The sequence below is a fragment of the Myotis daubentonii genome, chromosome 6 (assembly GCF_963259705.1).
Source record: "Myotis daubentonii chromosome 6, mMyoDau2.1, whole genome shotgun sequence".
NCBI lineage: Eukaryota > Metazoa > Chordata > Mammalia > Chiroptera > Vespertilionidae > Myotis > Myotis daubentonii.
The window spans coordinates 22,572,399-22,587,340 of NC_081845.1; the positions used below are offsets into that span (position 1 = coordinate 22,572,399).

At 36.4% G+C, this 14,942-nt stretch overlaps 1 protein-coding gene and 1 pseudogene across 7 annotated transcripts in view; both read left to right on the forward strand.

Annotated features, from left to right (window-relative positions):
* The window catches only part of EYA4 (EYA transcriptional coactivator and phosphatase 4), a 233,626-nt gene that overhangs the window by 92,134 nt on the left and 126,550 nt on the right, over nucleotides 1–14,942 (forward strand). The gene's annotated exons all lie outside the window — the stretch shown is intronic.
* LOC132237870 (U2 spliceosomal RNA) lies at nucleotides 6,309–6,413 on the forward strand (annotated as a pseudogene).

The window sequence follows — 14,942 nt, forward strand, 5'->3', positions numbered from 1 at the left end:
TAACTGTGTGTATATGTATGAAACTATGATCTTATCTAGTTTTTTAAATGAATAATAGAATTAAACAGTTTAAAAGAAAAAATGTGTAAAGCTATTTTATGGAAGAAATGAAATGACTAAGCGTGCTCGTCCTTATAGTGCCGCAGATCTCACGTGGGAGTGAAGTGGCCAAGGTGGTGAGATGTGGACTCTGCCATCTCTGTCTTATGAAGGGTGCTATTTTGTGGCCTGGATTATTTGGCCAAGCTCTCCTAACAAACTAAACTTTCCCATAATCTAGGAAGAATACGGATACTAAATATGACGTATATATCTTTGCATAGACATGCATATCTATAATTAAATATTTACTAAAGTGTTTAAAATTAAAAAGGTAAATCCCAAACCTTCATAATCAACTTTTAACTTCTAAAGATATGTTACCAACTTTATTGATTATCAGTTTTATTCTCCAATGATGTCATTTTTAGGAGATAAACCAGTAAATTTCTTTGTTCTGGTGATACTGATATAGAGAGAAATTTTGTATAAACACCATAAAAGTTTTACACCATTCATGTTGTTATAAAACAACTGAATATGGAATGAGAACAACATATTTAAAGAGATGGTTGGCCAAGCATTTCTCTTCATCATGTTTTAGTAATAAGTGACCATGTGTGGGCATATTTTAAAATATACTGTAGTTGTATATTAAAAACTGGAATTGAGACTAATAGTAACTAAATTGTGAATTTGTCTGTGAACTCAGTTAACTATAAGAAAATTGATTCTGTGGAAAGGGTACAAGTAATACAAAGTCTAATCTTTCGATTCTCCCTCAATTTCCTAGACTCATGAAACGTATGTTACTGTTTATTTCTGCACAATGTATAAAGTGTAAGAGAAGATAAGTGCATCTTTAGAGAAAGAGAGTGTTTCTAATTCAGAATTATTCCAACATTAGTTGCCTGGAATGGAAGACTAGATATGTTAGCATATAGACATGCAATCAGAGAGCATGAAGATGTAGACTGCATGGGTGACATGCCTTGAGGCCCAGGTAGATAATGCAGACATGTGAAATCAATGAATACAGAGGTGTGGAGGCTGTGGTCAAACTAGAGTGTTAAGTCCCCATCTGGGTCTATGCCTCATTGCTGTTATGGGCAAATAGTGCACCACTATTTGACTTGGAAGAGCAGCTGGAAATCCGGCTTTTTATGTGAAATTTAACAACTTGTAACTGTTGACTTCAAATTAAAAATTTCATGCATGTGAAACAAACATCTTTTAGCCAGATTCAAATCGCAGGCTGCCAATTTAGGAGCTCTGGTAAGAGAAACATAAATATCAGAGATCTACCTATTTTAGCAAACCATATCTGTATGTAAAATGTTTGTAAAATAACTTGAATGGAAAATATGTAAGAATTAAATACCAATAAAATAAAAAATATTTGGTGAGCCCAGCTGGCTTGGCTCAGTGGTTGAGCATCAACCTATGAACCAGTAGGTCATGGATGGTCAGGGCACATGCCCGGGTTGAAGGCTTGATCCCCAGTGTGGGGCATGCAGGAGGCAGATGATCAATGATTCTTTCTCATCATTGATGTTTCTATTTCTTTCTTCCTCTACCTTCCTCTCTGAAATTTATAAAAATATATTTTTAAAAAGGAATATTTGATGAAAATAATTTCTAGAATTTTTTGAAGTGTTTCTGATTCCCCTGTTGATTGCTACCCAGGTAACAGAGGCCTGCCTGGTCTATGATGTTGACAGTGTATTTGAACAGAGAAACAAGCAAACAAAAATTTTTGAGAAGGCCCTATTATATGCCATATGTTGTTTTAAGTGCTATGTTATAGGGGTGAAGACAAAAAAGGTACACCTTTGGATAAAACTTCCAATCCATTTGTGGGGAAGAGTGTGACAGACAGTCATAAGATTAACTAATGAAAAAGCAAATTTTACAAAGATATATAACAAAATGTTCTGATAGACAGTGCTGTGGTTGGGGTGGTGGATAATTTACAGAGTAATTATGGAAGGTTTCTTTGAGATGATGGCATTTGAGCAGAGAACAAACCCACAAGAAAAGCAGCCATTCAAAGATCTGGCGCAGAACTTCTGGACAATGGGAATATTAAGTGAAAAACAAAACAAAACAGAAAGAAGCTTAGTGTCTTTGGGGAAGAGAAAACAGGCCAGACAGAGGGAATGGAATACAGTGAATGAAGGAAAGAGCCAAGCTAGGTGATGGAGAAGTAGGCAGGCACCATGTTACAACTTAATTGTAAAGATGGCCTTAGGCAGTCGTGGGCAAACTACGGCCTGCGGGCCGGATTCGGCCCGTTTGAAATGAATAAAACTATTGAAAAAAAGAGACCGTACCCTTTTATGTAATGATGTTTACTTTGAATTTATATTAGTTCACACAAACACTCCATCCATGCTTTTGTTCGGGCCCTCCGGTCCAGTTTAAGAACCCATTGTGGCCCTCGAGTCAAAAAGTTTGCCCAGCCCTGCCTTAGAGCCTAGGTGGAGTGTGGATTTTATATGAAGTACAACTAATGGGAAGGCATTGGATAGTTTTTGTTTATTTGTTTGTATTGATTTCAGAAAGGAAGGGAGAGGGAGGGGGAGGGGAAGGGGAGGGGAGGGGAGGAGGAGGGGGAGGGGAGAGGGAGGGGGGAGGGGGAGAGGGAGAGGGAGAGGGAGAGGGAGAGGGAGAGGGAGAGGGAGAGGGAGAGGGAGAGGGAGAGGGAGAGGGAGAGGGAGAGGGAGAGGGAGAGGGAGAGGGAGAGAAACATCAATGATGAGACAGGATCATCAATCGGCTGCTTTCTACGTGTCCCCTACTGGGGATCGAGCCTGCAACCCAGGCATGTGCCCTTGACCAGAATTGAACCTGGGACCCTCCAGTCCACAGTGCGTTGAATAGTTTTAATGACAATCAAGTTTATGTTTGAAGCAGAGACCTTCATAATTTTTTAGTTTAGACTCAGAAATATTTTACATAGCTACCCAATATGCACTCTCTCTCACTCCAAATTTTATGACAATATACTTAATTTTATTAGGCAGAAGATACTCTGGTTTATTTTTATTACGTTGTGATAAAAAAAATTTCTGGCTTCAATTTTATGACCCACTTAAGAGTCCTGTTCTACAGTTTGAAAGCACTCACTGGTATATAGATGAATTTTGGTAGATCACAAATAGAAGCAGGGAGAATACCAAGAAGGCTTCTGCAAAAGCAAAGGAGAGAAATTATGGAATTGTCTTGGATAGAATTGTCTTTGTGCAGATAGATATAAGTGTAATGAAGAAGCAGGGCTAAATCTGAGGGAGATTTTTTAAAAAATAACATTTATTGAGTTACCTACAATAAAATGTACCCATTTGAAATATAATGTTGATGAATTTTCCTTAAATGTATGCATCCATGTAATTGTCACCATAATCAAGATGTAGAACATTTCTATTGCTCCCAAAACTTCCTCACTCCTTTTTGCAATCAATAAATCCTGTCCCTCAGTCTGGCCAACCATTGATATTTTCGTAACCATAGTTTAGTTGTGCCTTTTCTAGAATTTCATCTGAATGCATTCATGTGGTGTGGTATCTTTTTGTTTGACTTTCGTCTTTTAGCATGATGCATTGGAGCTTCACCGAATCCTTGTGGGCCTCAGTGATAAGTACTTTTTATTGCTGCATGTTATGGCTATGTATGCAGTACAGCTGTATTGTGACTATATCACAATTTGTTTATCCATTCAGCAGTTGATGAACATTTGGGTTGTTTGCAGGTTCAGGAACTATTATGGATAAGTTATGAACATTTAGATATAAGTCTCTGTATGGAATTTATGGTTTTATTTATTGGATAAATACTTAGGAGTAGAATTGCTGGGCTAAATGATATATGTTTAAATTTATAAAAATGTGCCAAACTATTTTCCTAAATGGTTTAACCATTTTACATTCACATCAACAATGTCTAAAGATTACAGATATTACACACTCTCACCAGCATTTGACATTATCTTTCAAATTTTAACTTTATGAGAAATGGATATTAAAACCATTATCATAAACATGTTTGATAACTTAAATGAAAGTTTTTTTGTTTGCAATTCCCTATTAATAATGATTTTGAGCATCATTTCATGTGGTATTAACCATTCTATATCTCTTGTGTGTGTGTAAAATGTTTGGTTAGTTCTTTTGCCCATATAATATTGGATTTATCTTATTATTTGAGGGTAGTAAGAGTTCCTTACACATTCTGAGTGTAAGTCCTACATCAGATTCATATATTGTATTTTTTCTCCCAGATTATGACTAAAGGCACATTTAGACTGGATGCTTCTAAAATTTTATTTTCACTAAATCTGGAAAAACTTTGCATATTATTATGCAAATACTTTTCTGCCCCCATTACACATATGTTTGACTGCTTAATATTGTCTCACAAGTCCCTATGGATCTATCAGTTTCCTTTATCTTTTTTCTTTCTGTGCTTTAGTTCACTATGCCCCCAAGTTTGCTGATATTTTCTATATCAGTATTAAAACTTATGTTTAATTTCGTGAATTTAATTTTATTTCAAATATTTGATTTTTAGCTCAAGAAGTTTAATTTTATTTTTCACACATCTCATTTCTTTCTTATTATGTTCACATTTATATCTGTTATCAAACATGTTTATAATAATGGTTTTAATATTCATATCTCCAAATTATATCTGCTAGCGTTAGGGCAAGTCCAATGTAGCCCTTCATCTAGTGTTAGTTTTGCTTTATCCTTAAGGTGTGAAGTTCCAGAATGTCTCAGCTATTCAGTGAGGTCTTTCCACTCCAGCTGCATAGGACACAACTGTCTTCTAGCTCTCGGTAAACTCTGCACATTAAGATGGGAAGCTCATCACTTTTTGTTTTTGTTTGTTTTTTTGACCAGCCATGTGGAATTTCAACCTTTGTGTGTACAGTTTTTATCAACTATGTAGAGGGACTGCAGGCAGATTTCTGGAGTTCTTTGTCTGTAATGCTCTATTATCCCTGTTACCATGCCCCATGTATTCTGGGCTTCTTAACCTCTGGAACTCTGACATCTGACTTCTAGTTTAAGGGTATCACAATCTATGAGGCCCGCATCACAATCCAGATAGTGACTCTAGACATAACGTGTTACGTTTGTAGTGCTCTTCTTTACTTACCTTCTTTCAGGGGGTACTCTGCTAAAAAAAAGTTCTTAAATATGATCAGGAATGGATGGCCATGAGAGATATACTTTTTCTATTATATTTGATTATTGAAAATCTCAAACATATACAAAGGGACCATAGTGAGCTCGTGGTACATCAGTAATAGTTAACAACAAAATACCAAACTTGTTCACTTATACCTTCTTCCCACTGCCTTCAACCATTTTAGATTATTTTTAAACATGTTTTATGGAAGAATTTAAAGCAAGAAATGGGAAGACACTGCTATGTTAGAGACAAAAATAACGTAAGAATTCAATAATACTATTGAATTTAGTACTTATTCTTAAACTATAGATCTAAATTGGTTTTTCTTAATCTCAGAAACCTGAAAGCTTAATTTAATATTTTTGAAGGTTGCCAACAATTTTTTTAAATTAATGAACTTCATTTTTTAGAGTAGTTTATTTTTTAGAGCATGTGTCTGGCAAAATTGAGTGAAAGGTACAGAGTTCCCATATTCTCCATGTCACCACACATACACAACCTCCCACGTTGTCCACACCACAGTGGTACATTAGCTAAGCATTGATGAACCTGCATTGATTCATCATTATCACCCAAAGCCAGTTTCTTTTAGATATATATTTGATTTTTATCTATATTTTTGTTGCTAAAAATTATTACAGTTAGGCCAATGGTTTCAATCATGTATGTACCTTAAGCATTGTCTTGTGTACAAAGTGAAATCTAATTTGGTTAAAATTGATAAAATACAATAATCTCACAATTTAATGGCTGCCATAGGAATGATTTATCTCTTGTTCAAAAGGAAGCTTGTAAAAGTTTTAAAAGATAAAGACAGCATGGAAATATTTTAATATAATAATTAAAATGTGAAGAAAACTATGCAATATGTACATGAACATTATAATTTATAGTATTTATGCCACATCATTTATATCAGTGGTTTAAAATGGCATATAAAGGTAACATGTATAACATGGTAGATATCTTAAAAGGAATATAGAAAAATAATGTGAAAAAAATTCTGACACTTTAGTGGGATTCTTTTTTTGTAAAATTTCTTTTAGTATAGTTTCATCAATAAATACAAATTGATCGCTTCTCGGCCTTTTGGCTAAGGTCAAGTGTAGTATCTGTTCTTATCAGTTTAATAAATACAAATTGAAATAAATGGAAAAAAGGAAATAATTGAAGGCTTTCATTAATGAACATAACCAGCTGACTTAATTTACAAAACATGGTGATAATGAGTCCAGAATTATAGATGCACTGAAAGGAGAAAGAAAGAAACACAGAGTTGAAGCCAAGTTTAATCAAAGGAAGAGTCTTGCAAGATAATGAAAGTTGGGAAATAATCATTCACAGCTAAATCAACACATTTAATACCACTAAAATATTACGGTTGGTAATTATGGAAAGTTGATAATCTTGTTGTCCTGACCCTAAAGATATTTTGGACAAATATGTACAAGTTCAGATGGTTATAAGTTCAAAGTTTTTATCATTGAAAGTAAACTTATATTGAAATAAGTATTTTCTCTACTTTGGTATAAATTTCACATGCATTTTAAAAAACCATGATTGTACATTGTGCTGAGAATGTTTATTCCTCTAATGATGTAGAGAATTTTCCTGAATAATTGTTATTGAATCATTCCTCTATTTCAAGTTCACATAAACTGTTCTCAGTAACCTGTTCCATTTTTAATATCTTATCAATGAATGATGCTGATGTGTATGCCTCTGTGTGTGTGTGTGTGTTATGAAATGATAGTTCTTTAATTCTGTTAATTAATGTTGAGATGAGTGAAGGTTAGTCACTTTCCCTTCTAAACCTTGCACTTAGGTAAAAATGAAAGAAGTCTCAATCAAATTCTGCCTTCTATATAAAAATGTATGAAGCATTTATTAGCAAGTAAACACACACACAAAAATGTCCCTATAGTTTCTTCCATAGGCTCAAGGAAGTTCTAGCTCTATGTTCTTTTAGGTACTATGACCACCACTTTGTTTTTTGTTTTAATATATTTTTATTGATTTTAGAGAGGAAGGGAGAGGGAGAGATAGAAACATCAATGATGAGAGAGAATCATTGATCAGTTGCCTCCTGCACACCCCGCACTGGGGAGGGAGCCTACAACCTGGGCATGTGCCCTTGACCAGAATCGAACCTGGGACCCTTCAGTCCACAGGACAAGACTCTATCCACTGAGCAACCAGCTAGAGCATGACCATCACTTTGTATAAAAGCTGCAGTTGATACAAATATCAAAACACCAAAGGTAAGATTCTCTCATTAGAGTCTTCTATAGTTTACAACTCAGTTTAGGATTACTTAAAGAGTTAGGCAGATTTCTCAAAAGTAAAGGCTTCAGTCATAACTGATTTTTATACTCATTTTATGCAAACGTGAGAAGTATTGCTAAAATAATTTAGCCATCCTCTTATCTTGAATACTTTAAATTTCATCTGTGCGACCTTATTTCTAACATTCACAATGCTAGTCTGGAAGCCTGTTTTCATCAATTAAACCCCATTTTTTAAACATTAAATATTCTCATTTTCAGAACACTAGTGCTGATGGAAATACAGATACCAGGACATTTGTATTACCCCAGGGAAAGTGAGTTTCCCGAACAAAATGCCATTCCTCTGTTGTTGCATTTTTTAAAAAATAGAATGCTTTCAGCCCCAAAATTATAGCTTAATCTAAGTAACCCACACATAATAATACATTGTATGTGGTACAGTATTTTAAGGAAGATTGAAACAAACATATAATAGCATTTATGTTTGTAATATAAGGGACAATGCATGCTATATATGCTTTAAAAATCCTCGTTTACAGTTTCTGTGACAAAATGTCACCTGAGTTTGTGAATGAACCTTATTAAACTATAAATTCCAGAGAAGAATTGTAATCTTTAACTATCAGGTTGAAAACACAGCCAGTAGTAATGATAGTTACTGTTATTGTTATGGGTAGTGGTAGTGATGGATTGAAAAGTCATAGCAATAATAATGGTCAGTGGAGAAAGAAGATAGAGGCTTGCTAATATTTCCTGAGTGTTTACTCCATGCTATCTGCTTTAGGTTCGTCACCTTATTTACCTACCACAATGACTCAGCTACTGCTATTTTATCTTATTTTTTCTGATGAAGAATTTCACATAATTGGAAAGCAGCAGAAATGGAACACGAATCCTCTACTTTCTGATTCTAAAACATGTACTCATTTCCATGGCCTCATGCTGCTTCATTTTCTGTGAAATCTTTTATAAGGATTCCTATAAAATTTTGTAGATATATTTCTATTAGGACTTCTGGAACCAGAATAGCTTGTAGGGGAAGAATGATTTATAGGAGGAAAATAGGATTGAGAGTTCTTCAGCTTATTAAAAGTTGTACCAATGGGAAAAAAGTGAAAAACTTCATTTTTATTTATGAAAACATTCAGTGTCTCTATAAAGATATGACTCAGATACATTGAAAATAGGTTGAGATGTAGTTGTTTTTCTTCACATACAGATTTATGGGAAATCACAGAAACAGGGCCTACTCATTTAAACTACTGCCAAAGCTTTTAGACAACCGAGGAACAAATCTACCATTTGGGTCAGTAGACACCATAATAAAAGTTCAGATAAATGGTTTTGAAAAATAGTTCTTTAATGATTGCAGCTTCCTGGGAATGAACCCTAGTCCTATGCATACTTTGGGTGGCTTTTCCTCAGTGATTGTTTATATCTTTGATAATGTATCTTTATTTATGTTCAAAGATTAGGCTTCTTATATTGAAAACTTTAAAAAAATTATCTACTTTAAGAATTCAGAATTTTGAATGTAAAAACTAAAAAATAAAATTAGGAAAATAACTATCAATAGGATTACATTATACAGTTGCATATTGTCTTAACTCAAGCTGCTATAACAAAATATCATAGACTGGGTGGCTTAAACAACATACATTTCTTTTTCATAATTCTAGGGGCTGGGAAGTTCAAGATCAAGATGCCAGCATGACTGGTTGCTGGTGAGAGCTGACTTCCTAGCTTATAGACAGCTACCTTTCCCTGTGTCCTCACATGTGGAGAAGTGGAGAGACAGCAAGCCACCTGATTTTTAAAAAAATATAAATTCTTTATTGTTTAAAGTATTACATAAGTCTCCTTTTTTCCCCATTGACCTCTCCCCGGCTGCCCTAACCCCTCAGCACATGCCCTCTCCCTCCCCCGCATCTGTGTCCATTGGTTATGCTCATATGCATGCATTCAAGTCCTTTGTTTGTTCTCTTACCCCCTCACACCCCCGCCTTCCCTCATAGGTTGGACAGTCTGTCCAATGCTTCTGTGACTCCAGTTCTATTTGTGTTCATCAGTTCATTCCACAAATGAGTGAGATCATGTGATATTTATCTTTCCCTGACTGGCTTATTTTGCTTAGCATAATGCTCTCCAGTTCCATCCATGCTTTCGTAAATGGTAAGAATTCCTTCTTTTTTGCAGCAGTGTAATATTCCATTGTGTAGATGTACCACAGTTTTCTAATCCACTCATCTGCTGATGGGCACTTAGGCTGTTTCCAAATATTAGCTATTATAAATTGTGCTGCTATGGACATAGGGGTATATAGTATATACTTTCTTATTGGTGTTTCTGTTTTCTTGGGATATATTGCTAGAATTGGGATTAGTGGGTCAAATGGAAGTTCCATTTTTAATTTTTTGAGGAAACTCCATACTGTTTTCCATAGTGGATGAACCAGTCTGCATTCCCACCAGTAGTGCAAGAGGGTTGTTGTTTTTTTCTCTGCATCCTCATCAGCACTTGTCATTTGTTGATTTGTTGATAATAGCCATTCTGACAGGTGTGGCTGGTATCTCATTGTTGTTTTGATTTGAATCTCTTGGATGCTTAGTGACTTTGAGCATATTTTCATATGTCTCTCGGCCTTCTGTATGTCTTCTTTTGAAAAGTGTCTATTTAGGTCCATTGCCCATTTTTTGATTGGATTGTTTATCTTCCTTTGGTTATGTTGTATGAGTTTCCTATAAATTTTGGAGATTAAACCCTTATCGAAGATAACATTGGCAAATATGTTCTCCATTGTAGTGGGCTTTCTTGTTGTTTTGTTGATGGTGTCTTTAGCTATACAGAAGCTTTTTTATTGAATCGGATCCAGCATTACATATACCATGACCAAGTGCGATTTATTCCAGGGATGCAAAGCTGGTACAATATCTGCAAGTCAATAAATGTGATGCATCACATAAACAAATTGAGAGACAAAAATCACATGATCATATCATGATACAGAAAAAGCATTTGACAAAATCCAACACCCTTTCCTGATAAAAACTCTCAGCAAAGTAGGAATAGAGGGATCATATCTCAACACAATAAAAGCCTTATATGACAAACCTACAGTCAACATCATACTCAGTGGGCAAAAACTAAAACCATTTCCCCTAAGAATAGGAACAGGACAGGGATGCCACTTTCACCAATCCTGTTCAACATAGTACTGGAAGTGCTAGCCATAGCAATCAGACAAGAGGAAGAAATAAAAGGCATCCAAATTGGAAAAGAAGAAGTAAAATTGTCATTATTCACAGTTGACATGATATTGTACAGAAAAAACCCTAAAGATTCTATCAAAAAACTACTAGAACTAATAAATGAATTTGGCAATGTAGCAGAATACAAAATTAACACCCAGAAATCTATAGCTTTTTATACACCAATAATGAACTCACAGAAAGAGAAACTAAAAAAAAAAACAAAAAACAATCTCATTTACCATTGCAACAACAAAAAAATAAGATACTTAGGAATAATTTTAACCAAGGAGGTAAAGGACCTGTACTCAGAAAATTACAGGACGCTGAAAAAAGAGATAGAGGAAGACATAAACAAATGGAAGAATATACCGTGTTCATGGATTGGTAGAATCAACACTATTAAAATGTCCATACTACCCAAAGCAGTCTATAGATTCAATGCAGTCCCCATTAAAATACCAAAGGCATACTTCAAAGACCTAGAACAAACTCTACAAAAATTCATCTGTAATAAAAAAAGACCCCGAATAGCTGAAGCAATCTTGAGAAAGAAGAACAAAGTTGGAGGGATCACAATACCAGATATCAAGCTATACTGCAAAGCCACTGTTCTCAAAACTGCCTGGTACTGGCACAAGAACAGACATATAAACCAATGGAATAGAACAGAGAACCCAGAGATGGACCCAAGCCATTTTGCTCAATTAACATTTGACAAAGGAGGCAAGAGTATACAATGGAGTCAAGAGAGTCTCTTCAATAAATGATGTGGGGAAAATTGAACAGATACATGCAAAAAAAAAAAATGAAACTCGACCACCAACTTACACCATACACAAGAATAAACTCAAAACAGATAAAGGTCTTAAAACGTAAGACAGGAAACCATAAAAATCTTAGAAGAAGCCATAGACAGCAAAATAGCAGACATTTGTCATAGCAATATCTTTACTGATACAGCTCCTAGGGCAATGGAAATTAAGGAGAAAATAAACAAATGGGACCAGGTGATATTTTTGTAAGGGTGTTAATCCCATCAGGAGGGCCCTACTCTCATCTGACCTCATCTCTAGATACCATCACATTGGAAGTTAGGTCTTCAGCATATGAATTTTGGAGGGATACAAACATTTAGTCCGTAACATATATCATCAACTTTAAGGTCAAGAGTTACACCACTTATTTACAGTTTTCACTCAAGTGGAATAACACATGTGAATTATTTAAATTGGCATATTTTACTCATTGTTTTAATACATATTTCGATGGATGTGATGATGATGTTAGGGAAATCTGCTTGATCAGAACTCTCTGTGTGACTTATTCTGAAATTCTTTGATTTATGAGGGGTTTTTTTTATTGCTTATGGCTGTTACTATGAGAATTATGCAGAAGACAACAGAAGTTGACTGCTACTGAGGTAATAGTGATGTCTACTCAGTTTCGATTTGGAAATGATAGCTATTATGAAGCCAGCCACTTTAATACCATCAGGATCAATGGTATTATGAATGTGAAAGAGTTTTAAGAATGAGCCTACTAAAGATTAGACTAGTGTCTGTTAGCATTCAGTGTCAAAGTATTATTCAATATGTTTTTAAAAGGGGGTGAAGAAATTGGTTAATCCAGTGAGTTTTTAAATGCAAGAACATTTATCATATCATGGCATTATAATAAGTAATAGGAAAATATATTCTAAGAATATAGTAAATACTTACATAGTAATGGCCTTAAATATCTATAGAACTAATGTGTAGTGGAGTAGTGTTTAAGAAAAATTAACTCCAAACTTTTCATTAGACTCAAGTAATTCTCCTGTCAGTCAAACTCAGTTGTTTATTTAAACCATGAATTGAGCTCAAATCCCTCTTTTCATTCATGCTAAACTTGGTTAGGAATAGTTATATATTTAGAGTTAAATTGGTAATTTTTCCTGTATATTTACAATCAATATATTTCATAGTCTTTGTTTACTAGCTCTTAAGCTATCTTTTATTCCTCTTTTATTTTTCTTCTTTCTTCTCAGCCTTTCTGAACTGAGGTTCATTTTCTGCAAAGAATAGGGAGGACCTTTGCATTCTCACAAAATCTGTCTTACAGATGTTTTAATGTTAATGTTGTTAAAATAGCAAAATGAATTCTGTAGGACTCAGTTGTTTTCAATCTAATTCAGTGCTGGAACCAGATGATGTTTGAACTAAAGAAATCATTTGGAAATATTTCTAAGATATCTTTCCACTCTTGCACCATACATTTCAGAATTGACATAAATCTAAACACTCCCATTTCCAGGTCATGTCAAAAAATCTAAACTGTTTTGCAGTAGTTTTCAAAGACATGAAGCCTATTATCTAGAGTAGCTCTTTTCTTATCAACACTAAGGATGCATTCGCACAAATGAGGCCCTTCATCAATGGGCTGTTTGTTTTGTCATTAAGGGGGAGGATAAAGCTGTCTTTTTAATAGTTTTACCTGGGGGACTGATTTCATATTATGGTAATACTTATTATTATTTTGGGGACAGTAATATATATCCTATCTAATAAAAGAGAAAAATGGTAATTGGCGTACGACGATACCCTTTTCATTGGCTAATCAGGGCTATATGCAAATTAACTGCCAACTAAGATTGGCAGTTAACTGCCAACAAGATGGCGGTTAATTTGCATATGGAGGCACAATGCAGGGAGGTGAAAGGGAAAGCAGGAAGAAGCCCCCTGCCACTGACAGTGATCGGAAACCCAGGGGGGAGCTAAGAGCTGGGGGGCAGGGCAAAGGCAGCCCTGGGGCCGCCTTTGCCCTGCCCCCCAGACATGATCGGAGAATCAGGCGCCTTTTCCGCCCTGGCCAGTGATAGCAGGAAGTAGGGGTGGAGCCAGCAATGGGAGCTGGGCACGGTGGAAGCTGGCAGTCCCGGGAGCTAGGGGTCCCTTGCCTGGGCCTAAAGCGAAGCCCACGATCGCGGGGCCGCTGCAGCTGCGGGTCCCCGCTGCCCGGGGCGGACGCCTCAGCCAGAGGCATTAGGCCTGGGCAAGGGGCGGAGCCTGCAACCGCGGGGAGCTGGGGGTCCCCTACCCAGGCCTGACACCTCTGCCAGAGGCCTCAGGCCTGGTCAAGGGGCCGATCCGGTGATTGGTGATTGGAGGGTGATGAGGGTCAACTCCTCTGGCCAAGGCATCAGGCCTGGGTGGGGGGCGGAGCCGGCGATTGGGGTGATATGATGGTCCCCTTGCCCAGGCCTGAAGCCTGGGTCAGAGGCGTCAGGCTTGGGCGGGGGGTGGAGCAAGCGATCAGAGGGAGATGGGGGTCCCCTGCCCAGGCATGATTCCTGGGCCAGAGGCCTCAGGCCTGGGCGGGGGCCAGAGCCAGTGATCGGGGGGAGATGGGGGTCCCCTGTCCAAGCCTGACACCTCTGGCAGAGGCGTCAGGCCTGGGCAAGGGGCCGATCAGGCGATCGGAGGGTGATGGGGGTCTATGCCTCTGTCAGAGGTGTCAGGCCTGGGCAAGGGGCCGATCCTGTGATTGGAGGGTGATGGGGGTCAACGCCTGAGGGCTCCCAGTATGTGAGAGGGGGCAGGCTGGGCTGAGGGACACTCCCCTCCCCACACACACCCAGTGCACGAATTTCGTGCACCGGGCCCCTAGTATATATATATATATATATATATATATATATATATATATATATATATATATATATATTTCTATTTATATTTTTGTTAATATATTTATATATTGTATTTAGGAACATTGATTCTATATGTGAGATATATATAGTTTACCTGAAGTACTAAGTCTTGTTACTGATATTTTCTTTTTAATGTGGTTTGAATTAAAGCAAATATTAAAGATAAAACAAACACTTCAGTGAACTCCACTGTTAAATTCATAGTTTTTGTTGACCTACTGTTAATTTTATTGAAGTTCTTGCTTTACCACAGTGAAACTCAATGGTCTGAAACTCATTTTAAAATAATAAACCAAAATGTTCTTAGTCAACCTTTTGATCAGAGACTTCTCTTTAAAGCAGATGTAGTATAGTATACTGGAGGCCACTGGACTTGCATCAAAGGATGTGAATTTGAATCTTGACGATTGAGTATTATTTTTGTGACAAAAAAGTTGCTAGATATCTAAATCTTCAGTTATTTTCTTTTGTGAAATTGAG